Genomic DNA, 22,642 nt, shown 5'->3' with positions numbered 1-22,642 from the left:
CATAATGATGGAGCCCTCATGACCTAAACACCTCCTCTTAGGTCCCACCTCCCACACTGTTGCACTGGGGCCTAAGTTCCAACAAATGCTTTTTGGGGAACACATTCAAATTATAGCAATACTAGTTGGAGAACAAAATCTATCTCTCTCAGAGGTTGGCAAACCATGCAGACTGAACAACATTTGAAAAACACAATTCACAGATTTATATATGAGATAAAAAGTCACTGTGTGCACCACAAAAAAGAATGCATATTTTTCTGAACTCTTATGTATTATAAAATAAATCAACTAAGCATGAAATTAATGAGCCAGAAAGAGAACAACAAAATAAATATCAACAGAAGGAGAATGAAGGAAAAAAGAAGCATAATGTAGGAAAAAATTAATGGAATAGAACATACAGAAGAGTAGACAAGATCAAGAAAATCAAAAGCTAGTTCTTTCAGAAAACAAATGAAACAGATAAACCTTTGGCAGTTGCAATGACAAAAAAGAGAAAAGACATAAATTAAAATATAAAAATAAAAAACAGAATGTAATAGCAAATAGAGATACACAAGAAGATGTTAGAATTATAAGAAAATGCTATGTAAATTTTATAGAAATAAATTTGAAAATTTAAATGAAATGAATAATTTTTAAGGAAAAGATAATTATTAAAATAAACTCAAGAAGGTCTTAGTCTGTTGTCTGCTATTATAACAGAAAATTGCATAGATAAGTAACTGTGGCAAAAAATGAAAAAGCAGCCACAGATCTAATCCTAATATGAAGGCATTTAGGCTACTAAGTTTGGAGTGAGTTTTATAAATTGTTTGAGAAACAGATCGAATGTATGATATTCACATCCTTTCAGAGTATAAATAGGAAACTTCTCAACTTATTCTGCTAATCTATCTGTGTAGATAAAATTGATTTCATCTTGGATACGAATCTGCTAGGTTGACTTCTGATTAGCCCCAGTTGTTGTGGGAAGTCAGGGACCCCGAACGGAGGGACCAGCTGGAGCTGCAGCAAAGGAACATAAATTGTGAAGATTTCATTTTAATATGGACATTTATCAGTTCCCAAATAATACTTTTATAATTTCTTAAGCCTGTCTTAATCTCTCAATCCTGTTATCTTCGTAAGCTGAGGATGTATGTCACCTCAGGACCACTGTGATAATTGTGTTAACTGTACAAATTGATTGTGAAACATGTGTATTTGAACAATATGAAATCAGTGCACCTTGAAAAAGAACAGATAAGGACTGAGATACGCCCTGGTCTCCTGCAGTACCCTCAGGCTTACTAGGGTGGGGAAAAACCTAGCCCTGGTAAATTTGTGGTCAGACTGGTTCTCTGCTCCCGAACCCTGTTTTCTGTTGTTGAAGATGTTTATCAAGACAATACGTGCACTGCTGAACATAGACCCTTATCAGTAGTTCTCCTTTTTGCCCTTTGAAGCATCTGATCTACTCCCTGTTCTTGCACCCCCTCCCCTTTTGAAACGCTTAATAAAAAACTTGCTGGTTTGAGGCTCAGGTGGGCATAATGGTCCTACCAATAGGTGATGTCACCCCCGGCAGCCCAGCTGTGAAATTCCTCTCTTTGTACTCATTCTCTTTATTTCTCAGCTGGCCGACGCTTATGGAAAATAGAAAGAATCTACATTGAAATATAGGGGGCAGTTTCCCCCGATATTTTTGAAGCCTCTCAAGCTCATTTATCCATTGTGCCTGGAGCTGAGGCGTTAGATCAGGTGGCAGAAAGTCTTTCTGGACTAAACCCCACGACTTGGATTAAGTCTGTTGGGTGCTCCACTGTAGTACATTTTGGAATCATGTTTCTCTGTTTAATCGGCTTGTTTTTAGTGTTCCGGACCAGCCAAAGAATCCTGCGTCAAAACCGAGAGAATGAACGAGCCTTCATCGCCATGGCACATTTACACAAAAAGAAAGGGAGAGATGTTGCGGGAAGTCAGAGACACCGAATCGAGGGACCGGCTGGAGCCGCGGCAGAGGAATATAAATTGTGAAGATTTCATTTTAATATGGACATTTAACAGTTCCTAAATAATACTTTTATAATTTCTTAAGCCTGTCTTACTTTAATCTCTTAATCTTGTTATCTTCGTAAGCTGAGGATGTACGTCACCTCAGGACCACTGTGATAATTGTGTTAACTGTACAAATTGATTGTGAAACATGTGTTTGAACAATTTGAAATCAGTGCACCTTGAAAAACAACAGATAAGGACTGAGATACATCCTGGTCTCCTGCAGTACCCTCAGGCTTACTAGGGTGGGGAAAAACCCAGCCCTGGTAAGTTTGTGGTCAGGCAGGTTCTGTGCTCTCGAACCCTGTTTTCTGTTGTTGAAGATGTTTATCAAGACAATACGTGCACTGCTGAACATAGACCCTTATCCGTAGTTCTCCTTTTTGCCCTTTGAAGCATCTGATCTACTCCCTGTTCTTACACTCCCTCCCCTTTTGAATCCCTTAATAAAAAAACTTGCTAGTTTGAGGCTCAGGTGGGCATCACAGTCCTACCGATATGTGATGCCACCCCCGGCAGCCCAGCTGTGAAATTCCTCTCTTTTTACTCTTTCTCTTTATTTCTCAGCTGGCCGACACTCATGGAAAATAGAAAGAACCTACGTTGAAATATTGCGGGCGGGTTCCCCAGATACCCATTCTCATGAATGCCTCCTGATTTCTTCTTTATTGTCCTTAGTATAAGAACATGTCGACCTCAATGTTATCACACAAGTTACAGGCTATGATGCATACAGAATTCATGCCTGTTCTGGACGGTCACCTTAAATAGTGTGGCTGGAGCATGTATGCCATTTCCCTATGGCATATAAATCCTGGGTCTTGGGGGAACAGTGTGGAGATCTACCTGTCTTATGGCTGCCCAAGACCATGCTTCTGTTTGTAAGTTCCCTCAATAAAGCACCCTTTACCAATAAACTGGATTTGTTTGCCCCCTTCAGTTTCTTGGTTCCTTTGGCATCTGGGTGTTGCTTTGCAAATACGGCCCTTTCATAGAATCCTATCCTAACTCTAACACCATATTTGGGTAAAAATAGCAGAGACACACACACACACACACAAAAAAAAAAACTATAGGTCATTCTCATTAATGAGAATAACTATAAACATTTCTATGTGAAATATTAGAAAACGGAGTCAGCACTATAGTTATTAAATATGCATTATGAAAAAACAGGCTTTATTTCAGAATTGTGAGGATTATTAGAATCTCAGTAGCTGTAATTCACAAGATTAACAGATTATGTGCAAAAAATTGTGATCTTCTCCAATTACTCTAAAAAAATTTGATGAAATTTTAAACCTCTCTGAATAAAATAAAACACATTATGAACAGGAATAAAACTTTCTTAAGGTAAAATATATCTACCAGAAACATAGAACAAATATATGTAAAGTTTTTGTTAAAATAACTCTTATTAAATTCAGAAAACAAGGGTGCAGGTAGCTAAGGAGTATTTACTGACATTCTCATTGAATGCATTAAGATGACAAAAAGAAGTATGAGAGCAAATTGTCTTTATTTGTACAAAATAATATTGTATAATCCAACAGAATCAACTGAAAACCATTAGAATTAATAAAAGAGAAGTAAATTTGCAGAATATAAAAAAATCAAAAATATCCTTCTAAAATTGATTATTGCTTATATATAAATACATATAATATAAATATGAATATATAAATATATAAGCAATATATATAAGCAATAATGTATTTATATATTAGCAATAATCAATTTTATATATTAATATTTTATATATTGTATTATACATAATAAATATATAAACAATAATCAATTTTAAAGGGATATTTATATATATTAGCAATAATCTATTTTAAAAGGTCATAAAAAAGATACTATTCAAACTAATAACCAACAAATGAACAGAAAACCTGGTAAAATATCTACCAAGAAATTCTTCAGACCTATAAAAATTGATGGAGCAACATAATAGAAGATTGGAAAAAATAAGAAAGAAAGCCATTTTTTAAAGTTGTCCATTATCCCCCAAATCATCTATAAATTTAATTAATCTCAACACAAATTCCAATAGAATGTATATACTATACATGTATATATAGAGAGACAGAGAGACAATAGGTTTTTGAAACAAAAGAACAAAAACTTTCCCTATAAGATTTTAAAATATACTGTAAGGCTATTAGTATTAAAGTAATATAGTAAAATATAATGAAAGGAAATAATAACCCCCATGGGTTTATAGTGGGAAAGAACTTCTGTAACAAAAGACAGATTCACAAGAGAAAAACAAGCAAAGGTTTATTAACATGTATATTTCATATATACATGAGAGACACACAGGGAATGAGTAGTTCTCAAAAAGGTGGCTTCAAGTTTCAGCTGTAAACCAGACAGTATCTGAGACAGTTCTCAATCAGTTTAGAAGTTTATTTTGCCACGGTTAAGAATCATGACCCATGACAGCCTCAGGAGGTCCTGAGAACATATGCCCAAGGCAGTTGGGTTACAGCTTGGTTTTATGTTTTAGGGAGGCATAGGACATCAATCAATATATGTGATGTATACATTGGTTTCATCTGGAAAGGTGGGACAACTCAAAGTGGGGTGGTGGGGCTTATGGGCCATAGGTGAATTTAAAGATTTTCTGATTGGCAGTTGGTTGAAAGAGTTAAGCTCTGCCTAAAGAGTTGAAATCAGCTTAAGCTAAGGTAAGGGGTTGGGGGTTGTAGGAGGCAGGGCTTTTGTCATGTATATGAAACCTCCAGGTAGCCTGTAGCCCACTTCAAAGAGAATAGATGTGACTGTCTCTTATCAAAGGTACCAGACTCTCTGGTGAGACCTAATAAAGGAAACAGATTCTCTACAAAATGTAAAATTACCCCAGCAAGAGATAGCTTTGCAGGGCCATTTAAAACATATATATTTCTTTCAGGCCACTGCTATCTGTCATGTGATGCTATACTGGAGCCAGGTTGGAATTTGGTATCTTATGGCTACAAAGAGTCTGTTCTGTCAGTCTTAGGATCTCTATTTTAATGTTAATGCTGATCAGCTGTGTGCCTGGACACCAAAGGGAGGAAAGGATCACTAGGCATGTCCAAAGCCCCTTCCTGTCACGATCTGACCTAGATTTTCAGGGGTCATTGGGTCCTCTTGGCCCAGAGGAAGGTCCACTCTGTCAGTTTTGAGGGGATTATAATTTTATTTTGGGTTTACATAGCTTATATAGCATCTTCGACAAAAACGAGTGAATTTCAAGAGAAGCAATATGAAAAAGAAGAAGAACTTTGAATCTCTAAGAGCAGCAACTTGTGGAAATGCAAATAAATGGCAGATAAAGGCTAGTTGGTAAAGCTCTGGTACAAGCTCTAGGTCAATAAGAATTCAAAGTTGTTTTTTGTGGATGACTTTTGCTCTCCCTGGTAGAAAGGTGGGCAGGATAGCTTCTGTCTTTGTAAATCTATATCCTGGACCTATGGGAGGCAAATAGGAGGCTGGCAGGGAGCTTTCTTGCATTTGCTTCTTCTGAATTGCCTTCAGCTCAACACTCCTTCATATTGTGAGGGGCTTATTCTACTCTCCATCAATAGTTTCATAAATAGACAAATTAAACAATAGAAAATAATTAAAAATCCAGAAATAGTACTGTGTGTCTCTTTCTGTCTCTCTGTGTTCCTCTCCTATCCCCTCCACCACACCCACAAATACATGTGTGTAAGCACATACCCTGGAATTCAGTTTATATTAGATGTGACATTTTATATCAGAGGCAGGGAAACACAATGGAATATTCAAAAACAGTTTGAGAATTATTCAGGATTCATTTGAGCAAAAACATCACATTTTTATTCCTACCTTACACCACAGAAAACTAAATTCTGGAGTAAGAGCTAATATTTAAAGCAAAACATTTTTTTAACAAGTTTGAAGAAAACACGGAATAAACTTTTACACTCTTGTAATGGGGCAGTGTCTAAACAGGGTACAAAACCAAAATAGCATCAAGGAAAAGATCAATTAATATAATGAAAAAAAAACCCTGAGTTTAATGATGTATGACAAAAGACTTTGAAATAAGTTAAAAATAAGAGTTTGGGAGAAAAAAACCGGCAACCTACATAACAAACAAAGGATTAATACCCAAAATATGCAAAGAGCTTCTACTGCAATCTGCTGTTGCAAAATTATAACTGAGAAAATTATTACAGTGAGAGATATCTGACCTAACAAACTCTATCTTGCTTCTAACCTCCAAGCTGTCCTTGGTCATTCCTGGCATAGGCCAAACTAACTTTGGGAGGAACTTAGTTTATAGTTTAACTTTGAAACAAAGACTGTAACAGCCCTTTCCCAAAACAAACCACCTTCCTGTCTGGGGACAAGACTGCCTTTGTAGGATGAACAAATTAGCCACAAGATTAGAAATTATAGATTAGGAATCATGCAGCTAGAGGCTGCAAGATTCTGACCCTACCCAGATTGCTCCTAGATATAACATCACTATTGTAAAGCCTAAGATCAGTGCTTGAGATATTTTGCAGACCCTGCAGTTAATGGATCAGTTGGCACCACCCAATCAATAAACTGGCTCATCTTACGGTCTTGTGGATTTGAGGTCGTGTAGCCCCTACCCAGGAACTGACTCAAATTATCCTCAAAAAACCTGAGCCTCAAGTTTTCAGGGAGACTGATTTGAATAATAATAAAAGTCCGGTCTCCTGTACAGCCAACTTTGCATGAATTAAACTCTTTCTCTATTGCAATTCCTCTGTCTTGATTAATTGGCTTAGTCTAAGCAGCAGGCAAGGAAAACCTGTTGGGTGGTTACAGTATAATTAACAAGAAAAAATAGCCCATAAAAATAAGAATAAGGGATATGAACCAGTATTTAAAGATAAAATACAGTGTCCAATAACTGTATGAAAGATGCTCAACTTCACTAATAGTTATGGAGATGCAAATTAAGTAAGCTTTTTTTCACCATAAAATTGACCCCAAAGTTTTAAATAATCACAATATTTTATACATTTTTGTGGGGGTGTAGTGGGGATGTAAATATAGGAGACCAGAATATGCCACCTCAAAATATGCCTATAGGAGACCAGAATATGCCATTCCAAAATATGCCTTGTTGGCATAAGGATTATTTTGAGAAATTGCAGACACAGAAGAAGCTCTGAAAATAAGAGTAGAAGTTATGCTTTTGTATGGAAAATTTACATCTCTGAAGGAAATCTCCATTTGCAAGGGTGTCTCCCTCTCTGTACCAGGAAGAGAAGTATTATTCTAAATCAATAGAGACTCTTATCGATGGAGAAGGCACCTACTTAAATCTGCATAACAAGCCTTACTCTTGTCTATTGTCTTGCTTTTCCTGGTCATCTACCTATAACTGGCCTTCCCTAAACCCTCCTTTCTTTGTTTCAGCAGACATGGTATTTAAATATGAATTCAAAGCCAACTCTTTGAGATTTAAAAGAATCCTTTCTCTGGGTATCTCCTATGTATACATGAGGTATACAGGTTAATATACTTCTGTTTGTTTCTCTCTTTTTAATCTGTCTTTGGCTACATGGGTCCATCCTAAGAACTATAAGAGTAGAGGAAAACATTTATTCCTCCCTACAGAAATATGGTACATTTGACCATACTAAATCTGGCTTTCCTAAGGTCATTCTCTCAGCTCTAGCCTTTAAATCTGAGAAAAGAAAATGGCATAATGTGAAATTTCCATTACTAAAGACCAGGTCCTTCTCCAGAGGAAGAAAAAATAATGTTTAAGATAGGAAATAATTTCATTTGAAATCTTTAAGAGAACATGTTCTCAGTTCTTTAATACATAAAGACAAAAGTAAAAAGAATGTTATTTGAGATGAACAGATATTTTCATGCAAAGTTGCCTGAACAATTCATCCCGAACCCTAGATCATTACTACTTCGGCAGTGAATACTAGATGAAGGACAGAATATGTATAGAGAGTTCTTCTTTCACAAGCTATCCAGTCACTTAGAATCCAAATACAAATTTATATCCTAATTCTGGAGGCTGTTCTTCAGTGCATTTTATTTTAAAATAAACTTATGAATCACATAACATCCCATAACAGTGGGAAAATGAAGCAGTCTTGGATAAATACCACCTCTATTATTTCAAGTAGACAGCATATTTGGGCCCTTTACCTTATCACCATCTATAAGAAATCTACACTATACAAAACTCTTTCTTCCATATCAACTCAGTGACTTGCAACATAGGCACCGATGTAAATGTAAGAGGAAAAGATACGAAAGGAAATACTCCCCAGGGACACACACACACACACACACACACACACACACACACACACGCAGGTGTCATCAGAAAGGGAAGGAACACATTTCCAATGTGAACAGAAAAGTAAAAATAAGTCCGTCTATTAAATGGTGCCTTCCATTTCTTCATATATTCATTCAATGGGCATTTGGGGGAAGGGCGCTAAGCACAGTTCTGAGAATACAAAGATGAGTAAGGCACAGCCCTTCAAATACATGGTCTAGTGGGAGAGGCAGACAAATAATTACAAGGCAGTATTTTCACTTGTAAGCAGGGATATGTGAAGAAGTATGAGGGGGCATAGATACAGGAAACTGTAACTACATTTGAGAAATCAGAAAATAATACACAAACATTTGAGCTCAGTTTTAAAATTCCACATTATGTGATAGCATTAGTTAAAGCTCCAGAATTATGCAGTAGAATTTCTATTATGTCTGACATAGGAATATTAGTCATCAAAAGCAATAGCTGAAAGCACCAACCTAAAGATATGAATAGAAAGTAAGAAAGGTCTTGTAAGGTACACACATTTGAGGAAATGAGAAGAGCTAACAAGCTCAGAACAAAGCAAGAATATCCACTCTTGCCAATTCTGTTCAACATTACAATAGGAACAATGAAATAAAAAGGCAAAAATTGGAAAGGAAGAAATAAAACTATCTTTGTTCACAGATGACATAATTGTGTAAGTAGAAAATCTTAAGGAAACTACCAAAAATACTAGATGCCAGGCACAGCGGCTCATGCCTGTAATCCCAACACTTTGGGAGGCTGAGGTGGGAGGATTGCTTGAACTTAGAGGTCTAAGACCAACCTAGACAACATAGCAGGACCCTGACCCTACAAAAAAATTTAAAAATTAGCCCAGTGTGGTGGTGTGTGCCTGCAGTCCCAGCTATCGGGAGGCAGAGGTGGGAGGATTGCACAAGTGCAGGAACTCTAAGTTGCAGTGGCCATGAGCACGCCACTGCACTCCAGCCTGGGCAACAGAGTGAAATGCTGTCTCAAAAATATACATATACATATATACTAGAGTAGGTGAATTTAGGTCAATGTACATAAATTAACTGTACTTTTATATAGCTACAACAAACAATTGAAAAATTAAGCAAAAAAATTTACAATAGCATCAAAAATTTAAAATAATTATGAATAAATTTGACAAAGGTTGTCTAAGACTTCATGTTGAAACTACAAAATATTGCTGAGAGATATTAAAGACTTCCCAAATCAATGAAAACATATACCATGTTCATGGATCAGAAGATTTGACATTGTTAAGATGTCAGTTCTCCCCGAATTGATCTATAGATTTATGGCAATCCCAATTAAAATCCAAAAATGCTTTTTTTGTAGAAATCAACAATTTGATTCTATGAGAATATGAATGACAGAAAATACTCAATACAACACTGAAAAGGAAGAATGATGTTGGAGGATTTGCACTAGTTGGTTTTAAGATTTCCTACAAAGCTACAATAATCAAAACACTGTGGTATTTATGTGGTATTGATTGCCTCTGGATTGACTGGAAAGACACTTAAGGGAAATTTCTGGGACAAAGTAAATGTTCTATATCTTAATCGATGTGGTGACTTCACAGGTGTATAGTTTGTCAGTATAAACATTTGAATACCCATAATGTACCAGTTTGTCTTAACCACTTGAGATGCATCAGTGAAAAACAACAAAAAAGGAAAAGACACAGATGCTGTCATGGAACATACATCTTAGCAGGAGTTAGGGAAGAAAGAGAGATATATAATAAAGAAAACATATCAATATAGAAATTATATGGTTTTTTAGAGGGTAACAGTACTGTGGAAAAAGAAAAAGTCCAGTAGGTTAAAGGGCTGGGAGAATGCAATTTTATACTATGTTGTCAGAAAAGGCCTCACTGGGAAGGTAACAGTAAAGCCAAGACTTGACAGAGTAGAATGAGTTAGACATGCTCTTACTCATTAGGGGAAGGAGTGTTCCTAGGAACTGCAAAGAGGCCAGTGTACCTGCAGAAGAGCTTTCTTAGTGTGGCACCACTCAAACAGAACTGTTCTCTAAAGGTATGGCAAGCAGCTCCCTGAGTGGCTCCACTTGAGCTTATCACAGTGAGATTTACACTCATCAAATCTCATTCCATGTGCTTTTGACTTACTATTTTGATGTTGCATGCATGAAGCAGGAGGTAAATTCCCTCACTGTTGAGGTCTGGTCAGCAACCTAGGATGGAAGGACATTGGTACATCCTCAATATGTCTGATTTTGTTTCTGAAAGGTAAAAGCCAAAACCAAAACAAAACAAAAAACAAACAGTGCTCATTTCCCAGTGGCTCTTGGGTCCTGCATTGGAGGCAGAGAGAGAGCAATTGGGGATAAATAAGAATGCTCTAAATTCTTGAGAGCTCTCCAGGGAGAAGTAGGCTGCTTCTGAAAGAAAAGAGTAGGACAGGACCATAGCCGGGATCTATACAATTTTGAAAAGAGCTGACACTTACTGAGGTCCCAGAATATTAGTGCTTTGTGGTCATGCGAAGTGGGAATTTATTTTGTTGTTCTTCAGGGTATTCTGGAAGACAGTCTATTTATGTTGTTTTGTCCAAAAGGGGCAGCAGTGTTATGACTACACATATCATTTGTCTACCCAGTTTGAACAGCTTCCCTTAGGACATAATTCAGATGGCAGAGTGGGTGATACTAGCCTTTATCCCCCGACACAAGACAAAATATGTAGATAGCTATCCACAACCAGAAGAGACCTGAAAGAGCTCAAAGGCCCATTAAAGATCTTTTATGTGTGAATATTCTTTTTGTTTTGTTTCACTGTGTTCCATCTACAGGAAGACAGACGAGCAAAAACAAAAAGAATATTCACACAGAAAAGATCCCTGCTGAAACTGACATACCTGAGAATTCAGGAGACTGCTAGGAACAAAGAAGAAAGGCTGAGGCTATCAGCCACATGGGGGAGAATTACTGTGGTCCCCAGTGACCTGCTCTACAGAGGACACTAGCATCATTTGCCACTGAGGTAACCAACAGCCATTTCCTCCAGGGAACCCCAGAGAGAAAGACACAGCTGCATACCCCTCCTGCCCTAAGAAGCAGCCACTGTTGAGCTGCTTTAGGAAAGTAGCTAAGGGAGGAGACCACCCCTCATATTGTCTTATGCCCAATTTCTGCCTCCAAAGAAAGAAAAAGTAAAAACTAAAAGGCAGAAATGAAATCCACAAGCAGACAGCCCAGCACCACACCCTGGGCCTGGTAGTTAAAGATCAACCCCTGACCTAATTGGTTATGTTATCTATAGATTACAGACATTGTATAGAAAAGCACTGTGAAAATCCCTATCCTGTTTTGTTCCGATCTAATTACTGGTGCATGCAGCCCCCAGTCACGTACCCCCTGCTTGCTCAATCGATCACGACCCTCTCACTTGCACCCCCTTAGAGCTGTGAGCCCTTAAAAGGGACAGGAACTGCTCACTCGGGGAGTTCGGCTCTTGAGACAGGAGTCTCACTGATGCCCCCGGCCAAATAAACCCCTTCCTTCTTTAACTCCGTGTCTGAGGAGTTTTCTCTGTGGCTCGTCCTGCTACAGAGCCACCATCTCTCCCAACCCCGCACTTGTCCTGGCCCCCAAGCTGGGACTGACCTGCATGTGCCCACACTGCAGACTTGGTCTCTGTGGCGGCACTCCTCTCACCCACATCTCAGACACCACAGCCATCACCATGGTGAGCTAGTTCACACTCTGGACCCTGGAGCCAAGCTCTTACTGCATACACTCAAACTCTGGACTTCAGGCTCAGCCACCACAGAAAGGTACACTCCATGCTAACCTTGGAGCCACTGTAACTCTGTCTCAGCCTGTGCTCCTATTCTGGTTCCCTGGCTACTTCACAAGCATCCACACCTTACATGTTGTTGGCAATGTGGCAGCAGGAGTGCTTGAACTCTAAGGACAGTGCCATAGCTGCCCCACATCCCAGAGCTATAGTCTCTTCACACATACCCATGCTTCAGGCCTCAGCCCTGTAACTACTCCATAGGCAACACACTTAAGACACTGGTGCCACTGCCACTTCAGGTGGGCCTGCAAACCAGACCCAGTGCCAACAGGAATCCCTTTAGCCAAAACTTCCACAATGGAAAAAAAAAATAGATCAGGAGAACCTTAGTAATCATCATGATGATAGACCCCAACAATCTTCACCACCACCACAGACATCCACAACATTGAGTGTTGAGGATCTCTGCAATCATTGTCAACACTAACCTTAGCTGACAGAGCTGCACAATGACTACACAACTGCATCCTCACTGGTACCAGAACCACTGCACCCCACTCAGCAAGCACCCTCACACCCTTCCCCCAGAAGAAAGTATTTTCATAGCAAAATTCGCCTTTAAAGTCTGCAGTAGGTTACTGCTCCACCAAACAGGCAGACACCAACATAAGGCAAGAAGAAACATGACAAGTCAAAAAGACATAACACAACCAAAAGAACACAATAATTTCCCAGTAGCAAGCCTCAGATAAATGAAGATATACAAACTGCATGACAAAGAATTAAAAAAAAATTGTTTTAAGGAAGCTCAGTGAACTTCAAGAAAATACAGAGTAATAATTCAGTGAAAGCAGGAAAACAATAAATGACCAAAAATAGAAATTTGGCAAAAAGATTAACATTATTTTTAAAATTAAATAGAAATTCTGGAGCTGAAAAAATACAATGAATAACATAAAAAAAGAATGTGATAGTGTCAACAGCAGAATTGATCAAGCAGAAGAAACAATCTGTGAACTCAAAAATAAGTTATTTGAAAATATACAGTCAGAGCCAGGAAAAGAAAAAAATGAAAAGGAATGAAGAAAGCATACAGGATTTAGGAGACAGCATCAAAGAGCGAATATTCAAGTTACAGGTGTTAAAAGAAGGAGAAGAGAGGAAAAATGTAGAAAGTATACTTAAAGAAATAATAGCAAAAAACTTTCCAAATCTGGGGGGAGATAGAAATAGCCAGGGATAAGGAGGTCAAAGGTCTCCAATCAGATTCAATAAGACTACACCAAGACATATTATAACCAAACTGTAAAAATCAAAGACAAAGGGGGAACTCTGAAAGCAGCAAAAGAAAAGAAGCAAATCACATATAAGGGAGTCCAAATAAGGCTAGCAGCAGAATTCTCAGCAGAAATGTTACAAGCCAGGAGAGAGTGGGATGATATATTCAAAGTGCTGAAGAAAAAAAAATTAAGAATAAGTAAACCAAGAATACTTGATCCACCAAATCTGTCTTTCAGAAATGAAGGAAAGGTAAAGATTGTCCCAGACAAGCAAAAGCTGAGGGAGTTCATTACCACCAAAACTATCTACAGGGAATTATTCAAAATAAAAAAAGATGCTAATTAGTAACATAAAAACATAGAAAAGTATGAAACTCACTTGTAAAAATATGTACACACTCAAATTCAGAATATGCTAATACTGTAATGATGGTGTGTAAATCACTTATATCCTTAGTATGACAGGTTAAAAGACAAAACTGTTAAAAGTAGTAATGGCTACAATAATTTTGTTAAGGAATATACAACATAAAAAGATGTACATTGTGACAACAAAAACATAAAGTGTGGGTGACAAGAGTAAAAGTGTAGAGTTATTTTATGCAATCAAAGTTAAGTGTCATCAGCTTAAAATAGCTTGTTATAACTACAAGATGTTTTATGTTAGCCTTATAAGGCTAACCACAAAATAAAAACCTATAGTAAGTGCATAAAATGTAAAAAGTAAGGAATCAAACACACTAGTAGAGAAAAATCCTCTAATAACAGAGGAGGAAGACAGGAAGAAAGAAACAAGAGAGGAAAAAAAGAAACAAATGATCTACCAAACAACCAGAAAACAATGAACAAAATGGCAGCAGTGAGTCCTTACCTATGAATAATTATCTTGACTGTAAATGGATTAAATTCCCCAATTAAAGACAAGGATTAGATGAATGGATAAAGAAAAAAAAAGACAACTATTTGTTACCTGCAAGAGAACCATATCACCTTTAAAGACACATATAGTTTGATAGTGAAAGGATGGGAAAAGATATTCTACGGGAACACAAAACAAAAAGAGCAGGGGTACCTATGCTTGTATCAAATCAAATAGATGTAAGCCAGAATATGTAAAACAAGACAAAGAAGGTCGTTATATAATGACAAAGGGATCGATTTATCAAGAGGATATAACAGTTATAAATATATATGCATCCAACATCAGAGCACCTAAACACATAAAACATTATTAATAGATCTGAAGAGAGAGATACTGCAATACAATAATAGTAGGGGAATTCAATACCCCACTTTCAGCAATGGACAGATAATCCAGATAGGAAATCAATGAGGAAACATTGGACTTAAACTACATATTAGACTAAATGTACCTAATAGACATGTATAGAACATTCTGTCCAACAGAAGCAGAATACACATTCTTCTCAAGCACATCCAAGATAGTCTCCAGGATAGATCATATGTTAGACAGAGATCAGTCTTAATACATTTGAGAAGACTGAAATCACATCAAGCATCTCTACCAATCACAATGGCATAAAACTAGAAACCAATAATAGGAGAGATTTCAGAAAATTTACAAATATGTCAACATTATAACAACATTATCCTAAGTAACATGATCCTTAGTAATATAAAAACATAGAAAAGTATGAAACTCACTTGTAAAAGTATGTACACACTCAAATTCAGAATGTGCTAATACTGTAATGATGATGTGTAAATCACTTACATCTTTAGTATGATGATTAAAAGACAAAACTGTTAAAAATAGTAAAAGCTACAATAGATGAAAGAGGAAATTCAAGGGAAATGTTAAAATATCTTGAGACAAATTGAAATGGAAACACAAAGAGCCAGGCACAGTGGCTCAGGCCTGTACTTCTGGCACTTTGGGAGTCTGAGGTGGGCTGATCACCTGAGGTCAGGAGTTCAAGATCAGCCTGACCAACATGGTAAATCCCCATCTCTACTAAAAACACAAAATTAGCTGGGCCTTGTGGCGCATGCCTGTTATCCCAGCTACTTAGGAGGCTGAGGCAGAAGAATCCCTTGAACCTGGGAAGCAGGAGTTGCAGTGAGCTGAGATCACGCCATTGCACTCCAGCCTAGGCAACAACAGTGAAACTCCATCTCAAAAAAATAAATAAATAAAATAAAATGGAAATACAAAGGAATGCAGCAAGAGCAGTTCTAAGAGGAAAGTTTGTATTAATAAAATGCCTACATCAAAAAGAAAGACCCAAAATAACCAACTAATGTTACACCTCAAAGAACTAGAAAGAGAAAAACAGACTAAGCCCAATGTTAGTAAAAGGAAGGACATAATAAAGATTAGAGCAGGCCAGCGTAGGGCTCACGCCTATAATCCCAACACTTTGGGATGCTGAGGCAGGATTGCTTGAGCCCAGAAGTATGAGACCAGCCTGGGCAGCATAAGGACACCCTGTCTCTGCAAAATAAAAATAAATCAGCCAGGCTTGGTAGCATGCACTTATGGTCCCACTACTAGGGAGGCTGAAGTTGAAGGATCAGTTGAGCCCAGGAGTTCGAGGCTGCAGTGAGCCATGATCATACCACTGCACTCCAGTCTGGGTGACAGAGTGAGACCCTAGCTCAAAAAAAAAAAAAAAAAAAAAGATCAGAACAGAAATAAATGAAATAGAGAGTAGAAAAGCAATAGAAAAATAGAAAATATAAACATAATTAAGAGTTGGTTTTTTGAAATAATAAAATAGTAAATTCAGATAGATTAAGAAAAAGAGAGGAGACAAATAAAATCAGAAATGAAATAAGAGATATAATTGATGCCACAGAAATACAAAGGATCATAAGAAACTACTAAGAAAAATTATACACCAACAAATTGGAAAACCTAGAGAAATGAATAAATTCCTAGAAATAGAAAATCTGAACAGACCAATAACAAGTAAGGAAATTGAATCAATAATTTAAAATCTCCCATTGAAGAAAAGCCCAGGACCATCAGCCTTTGCTGTTGAATTCTACCAAACATTTACAGAACTAATGCTAATTCTTCTCAAATTCTTCCAAAAAATTGAGGAGGAGGGACTACTTCCAAACTCATTTTTTGAGGCCGATATTACCCTGATAACACCCAGACAAAGACTGTACAAGAAAATAAAATTACAGGCCAACATCCTACATGAACATAGATGCAAAAATCCTCAACAAAATACTAAAAACCCAAATTCAACATTGCATTAAAGAATCATTCACCATGCAAGCTTGTCCAACTCACCTTATTTTGTTGTTGTACTTCTGTTTTGTTTCATGTTAGGTTTTTAGCAGCCTGAAGCCATGGTTTTCATTTTCTGTCTCTAGTGATAAGCAAAAAAGAGAAATGAGAAAGGGGCTTTACTAGCCCTGCCAGAAGCGGAAGCTAAGAACCCATGACAGGGACACCTTTGGACATCCCTGTAAGGGATTTAATCCTGGGGTACAAGGATACTTCAATGGATGAAAATCAATAAAATGTAACACATCACATTAAAAAAAGAAGGACAAAAACCATGTGATCATTTCAATACATGTAGAAAAGGCATTCAAAAAATTCAACATTTTTCATGATAAAAACTCTCAAGAAATTATGTATAGAAAAAAATGTACCTCAATCCAATAAAAGCCATATAAGACAAACTCATAGCTAACATTATACTCAATGGTGAAAGATTGAAAGCTTTTCCTCTAAGATTAAGACAAGGGAGCTGGGCATGGTGGCATGTGCCAGTAATCCCAGCTACTCAGGATGCTGAAGCAGGAGGATTGCTTAAGCCCAGGAGTACAAGACCAGCCTGGGAAACATAGTGACATCCTGACTCTGAAAAAAAAAAAAAGAGCAAAACAAGGATGCCCATTCTCAACACTTCTATTCACATAGTACTGGAAGTTCCTAACCAGAGCAATTAGGCAGGAGAAAGAAATAAATGTCATCCAGATCAAAAAGGAAGAAGTTAAATTGTCTCTTTGCAGATAACATGATCTTATATACAGAAAAACCCTAAAAATCTCACAAAAATTTGTTAAGACTAATAAATGAATTGAGTAAAGTTGAAGGATATAAAATCCACATTAAAAAATCAGTAGCACTTCTATACATCAATAATGAGCTAGCTGAAAAGGAAATCAAAACAATCGCATTTATGATAACTACCAAAAAAAAATACTTCAGAATAAGTTTAACCAAGGAAGTAAAAAACCTGTACACTGAAAACTATAAAACATTGATGAAAGAAATTGAAGACACAAATTAATGAAAATATTGTTTTGTTCATCCATCAGAAGAATCAATATTGTTATAATGTCCATATTCCCCAAAACTACAGATTCAATGCAATCTCTATCAAAATTCCAATGATATTTTTCACAGAAATAGAAAAGACAGTCCTTAAATTCATATGGAACTACAAATGACCTAAATAACCAAAGCAATCTTGAGCAAAAAGAACAAAGCTGAGGGCATTATACTATCTGATTTCAAAATATACTATAAAGCTATAGTAATCAATACAGTATGGTACTGGCATAAAAACAGACACATAGACCAATGGAATAGAATAAAGAGCCCAAAAATAAATCCATGCATTTATCATCAGCTGACTTTTGACCAACATGCCAAGAATATACAATGAGTAAAGAACAGTCTTTTCAATAAATGGTGCTATGAAAACTGGATATCCACATGCAGAACAATGAAATTGGACCCATATCTCACCTCATACAAAAAGTAACTCAAAATAGATTACAGACAGAAACACAAGACCTGAAACTATAAAACTACTAGAAGAAAATGTGGGAAAAAGTTTCTCGACATTGTATGGGCAAAGATTTTTTGGCTATGACTCCAAAAGCACAGGCAACAAAAGCAAAAATTGACAAATAGATTTCACCAAACTAAAAAGCTTCTAAACAGCAAAGGAAAACAATCAACAGAGTGAAGAGGCAACCAAGGAATGGGAAAATAAATTTGCAAACCATACAACTATATGAGCTAGCTGAAATATGAGCTAACTGAAAAAGAAATTAAGTAAGGGGTTAATATCCAAAATGTATAAAGAATTCATATACTCAATAGCAAAAAACAATCTGATTAAAAAATGGGCAAAAGATCTGAAGAGACTTTTCTCAAAAGAAGACATACAGATGGCAAACAGGTATATGAAAAAAATGCTCAACATCATCTTCAGGGAAATGCAAATTAAAACCACAAGGTATCACCTTACCCCTACTAGAAAAGGTATTATCAAAAAGATGTAAGGTGTAAGTGTTAGCAAGGATGTGGAGAAAAGGAAATCCTTGTACACTGTTGGTGGGAATGTAAATTAGTACAACCATTATGAAAAACTGTATGGAGTTTCCTCAAAATATTAAAAATGGAACTACCATATGATCCAGCAATATCACTACTGGGTATAGATCCCATGGATATGAAGTTGGTATGTTGAAGAGATATCCACACACTTATGTTCATTACAGCATTATTCACAATAGCTAAGATATGGAATCAACCCATGTGTCCAACAATAGATGAATGGATAGAGAAAATGTGGTATATATACACAATAGAATATTATTCAGCCTTAAAAAAGAAGGAAATCCTGTCATTTGAGACAACATGGTTAACCTATAAGACATTATGTTAAATGGAATAAGCCAGGCACAGAAAGACAAATACCACATGAGGTCGCTTATATGTGGAATCTAAGAAAGTTAAATTCATAGAAGCAGAGTAAAATAGTGGTTACTCTAGGCTGGGGCCGGGAGGAGGGAGATAGGGAGATGTCGGCCAAAGGATACAAAATTTCAGCTGGATGGAAGGAATAAGCTCAAGAGAGCTATTGTACATTATAGTGACTACAGTTAGTAACAATACACTGTATACTTGAAAACTGCTCAGAGCAGATTTTTAAATGTCCTCACCACACACACCAAAATGATACGTGAGGTAATGCATAAGTTAAATAGCTTGATTCAGCCATTCTAAAATGTATACATACATCAGAACATCACACTATACACCATAAATATACACAATGTTTACTTGACAATTAAAAAAAATTTTTTTAACAGTTTCCCTAAACAATGCCTTTCCTTTTTTTTTTTTTAAGCTTGGGCCTTCTTAAAGGCAGCCAAAGAGTAGTTGGAAAAAACTGAACTGACACTATGAAGTATCCCACAGATCCCTAAATAGTTCAACATCAATGCCAAAAGCAAAAAAAAAAGTACAAATATTAGACACCAACTCCTATTCTCAGAGGCACAGCCCTGCCTAAGAGAGACATGTCCAGAAATCACAGCAGTAGTGGAGCCTGTGTGTGGAGGTAGGAAGTGAGAAGAAGGAAATTTGGCTACTATTTTATAGTTCAGCCCTGTTATTCATAACACGCTTGAGTCTAGTTTTAGCCAATTCCTGTCAAACTCACCTGGCCTGTCATTGCAAATTTAGTATCAAGTTACTGATGGAGTTTAATGACTTGGTAAGAAATACAGATCCATCTATTTCATGGCAGCTGAGCTGCAGTTCTATTGCTTTAAGGAAACATTTGGTATTGACTTAACATGATACTTATTAAACCTAAAGCAAATGTGAATTAATCAACTTGAAAGTATTGTCTAATTTTCTTATTGGTATTAATGCTGATATCCCATAACCAATGCTTTGGAGTGAAAACACTTGACCTACATATATCACCCCAAGTTTCCTGTATTCAGTTTTGATTTAACTGTATTCAGTTTTAATTTGTGTGGCAAGTTTCACCTCACAAGGTGCTTCCTCCTGTTTAACTATTTCTAAGTGCACATAGAGGTCTACTTATGTATTAATTTCTGCTAGAATTACAGACATATCCATCTTCATTTCTCCTCCCCAAAGGACCGAAAAGGCCTCTTGAGTGGCTATAAATGTCTCATTATAAACACTTAATTTAAAACTGCGTTACAGTTAGAGTCAATCTGGCCTGCACTCTCAAGCCAAAAAGCAAAACCTTTCAAGCTATGCATTTTTACTATTAACTTTCCACTGTGACTTTAGAATCTCAATCAATTCTTTAAGAAATGCAAATGCTTTTTTTTCTTTGGCTTAGCAGTAGCCACTGGGAAATACATTTCTATAATTCCTTCCTGGCCATGCATGGGCTGTAACAATAATCAAAGCTACCAGGCCAGAGAAGATATTCCAGAACATACTCAACTTTTCCCAACTTACTGTCAGAGGCCATTGAACTTTCAGCCTTCTACTTGGCCCAGCCAGGAAGATAGTGAAAATGCCTGTAACCAAATCCAAATGCAGGCTGTCTACAGGATTTATATATATATATATATATATATATATATTTTTTTTTTTTTTGAGATGGAGTTTCACACTTTTTGCCCAGGCTGGAGTGCAATGACATAATCTCGGCTCATTGCAACCTCCACCTCCCTTGATTCTCCTGCCCCAGCCTCCCAGGTAGCTGGGATTACAGGCATGCACCACCATGCCCGACTAATTTTGTATTTTCAGTAGAGATGGGGTTTCACCATGTTGGCAAGCTAGTCTCAAACTCCTGACTTCAGGTGATCTGCCCACCTTGGCCTCCCAAAGTGCTGGGATTACAGGCGTGAGCCACCGCACCTGGCCCAGGGTTAATCTTAATCTGTTTTTCCAATTATATTTCCACCAATGCTACTGAACCCTTGCCCTCCAATCCACCCTCCGCTCTCTTGCTAGGGTGCTTTAGAGCCCTTCATGCGCTGACCCAGACAGCCCCTCCAGGCTCCCCATCTTCACTCCCCCCACATACCTATGCTCATAACCCCAGTAACACACCTGTGCTCTACTCATGGTATCACAAGCAGTTCCCAAACTCACCATGGTGTTGTTGCCTCCCCACCTTTTACACATGTTCCTTCTGCCAGCAATGTCCTTGTGCCCCTGGCCATCTCCCACCCAGCCTTCCAAACTCACTTCAAAAACCCTCCCCTCTGTGAATTCTTCACTGATCACACTCTCCAGCCCTACCAAAGTCGAGCATTTTCTCCTCTGGTTCCTGTAGCACTGTGGGACCTTCTCTATCTCACATGTATCATATCATATTTGATTATGTATTTACATGGCTGTCTCCCACAAGGCTGTGAGCCCATTAAAAGTGGGATTGGCTTTTATCCTTGTATCCCCAGCTGCTTGTACCATGCCTGGCATCTGGCAAATAATCAAGAAATCTTTATGGAATAAACAGAAGAAGGTGATATAAATGTAAAAGGAACAAATTTCTCAGCACTCGCGTGCATGTAGAGGAGGCAGGTGAATTCCGCATTTATGGCAATGGATGACCTGTGCTTAGAGTGGCCCTAAATCCCTGACCAAGAAAAGAAGTTTGGAAATGACACCATTATTTGCAGAGCCCCTCTCACCTCCTGGGATGTGGGCAAGGATCATGGAAGAATTTACATATATATATATATATATATGTAAATTAGCTGTGTAGTTTCCTGGTGGCTGGATCTCAGGATAAGGGGATAGAAAACTAAAAACACTAAAACAAATATGGAAAATAACAGAACCAAAAAAATGACTGAATGGGAAAAAAATGCCCTCGACCTTACCACAGTTCCTGATTCTCTGTGGTTATTGGATTGGCAGAGCTTAGATAAACTAAATCAGTGGAAAATCCCCATATCTTATTTCCATTTCCAGCCTCCTACCAAAAAGGCTTTTTCCTAGCTAATAGCACTGACCTTCCCTGTCAACCTTCATGTAAAGATGCTAACGAGCAATAATAATGTGAAAGAGGATGCAACAAAAGGGAGTAAGAGAATCAAAAGAAACAGAGCTTTCCATAGCTGGGCCATTTCCTCCCGTGAAAATGCCTCAGTGTCTGATTTCTGCTCCTAAGCCACAGGGACCATGATGCTGGTCCAGACCAGTCGTTTCAAAGTGGGTTTTCTCAAGTCTGTGAGGTGATTCCCAGTAGCACTGGGGGTGACAAAGGCTCTCCACCCCTCACCTTCAACCAGAAAGTGCCAGCTTTTTTTTCCGTTTCAAAGTTGGGCTTATATGGAAGTTTCTGTGTGAAGGCAGAGTTCTATAGCTAAAACAAACAAAAACAAAAACACCAGTCCAGAAAATGAGGCCGTTTGCTCTGATAAGATTCCATCTGGGTTTTATATAGTTAAAAGGGCCTCAGACTGCAGTCCAGCAGGCTGGGAGGTAACCTGTAGCTCCCCCTCTGC

The 22,642-nt window shown here is 37.5% G+C and overlaps 1 long non-coding RNA gene across 1 annotated transcript in view; it reads right to left on the bottom strand.

Annotated features, from left to right (window-relative positions):
- LOC131384269 (uncharacterized) overlaps positions 1–22,642 on the bottom strand; it is a 59,289-nt gene that overhangs the window by 17,455 nt on the left and 19,192 nt on the right. The window contains exons 3-4 of the long non-coding RNA XR_009214945.1: positions 16,674–16,752; positions 10,497–10,561 (exon numbers count right to left, since the gene is read on the bottom strand). This is a non-coding gene — a long non-coding RNA (uncharacterized LOC131384269). The remainder of the gene's footprint in view (positions 1–10,496; positions 10,562–16,673; positions 16,753–22,642) is intronic.

This window comes from Hylobates moloch, unplaced genomic scaffold (assembly GCF_009828535.3).
Source record: "Hylobates moloch isolate HMO894 unplaced genomic scaffold, HMol_V3 SCAFFOLD_9, whole genome shotgun sequence".
In the NCBI taxonomy this organism is placed as follows: Eukaryota; Metazoa; Chordata; class Mammalia; order Primates; family Hylobatidae; genus Hylobates; species Hylobates moloch.
Note: the sequence above shows the minus strand (reverse complement) of the source record. Positions and strands in the feature narration are given on the sequence as shown.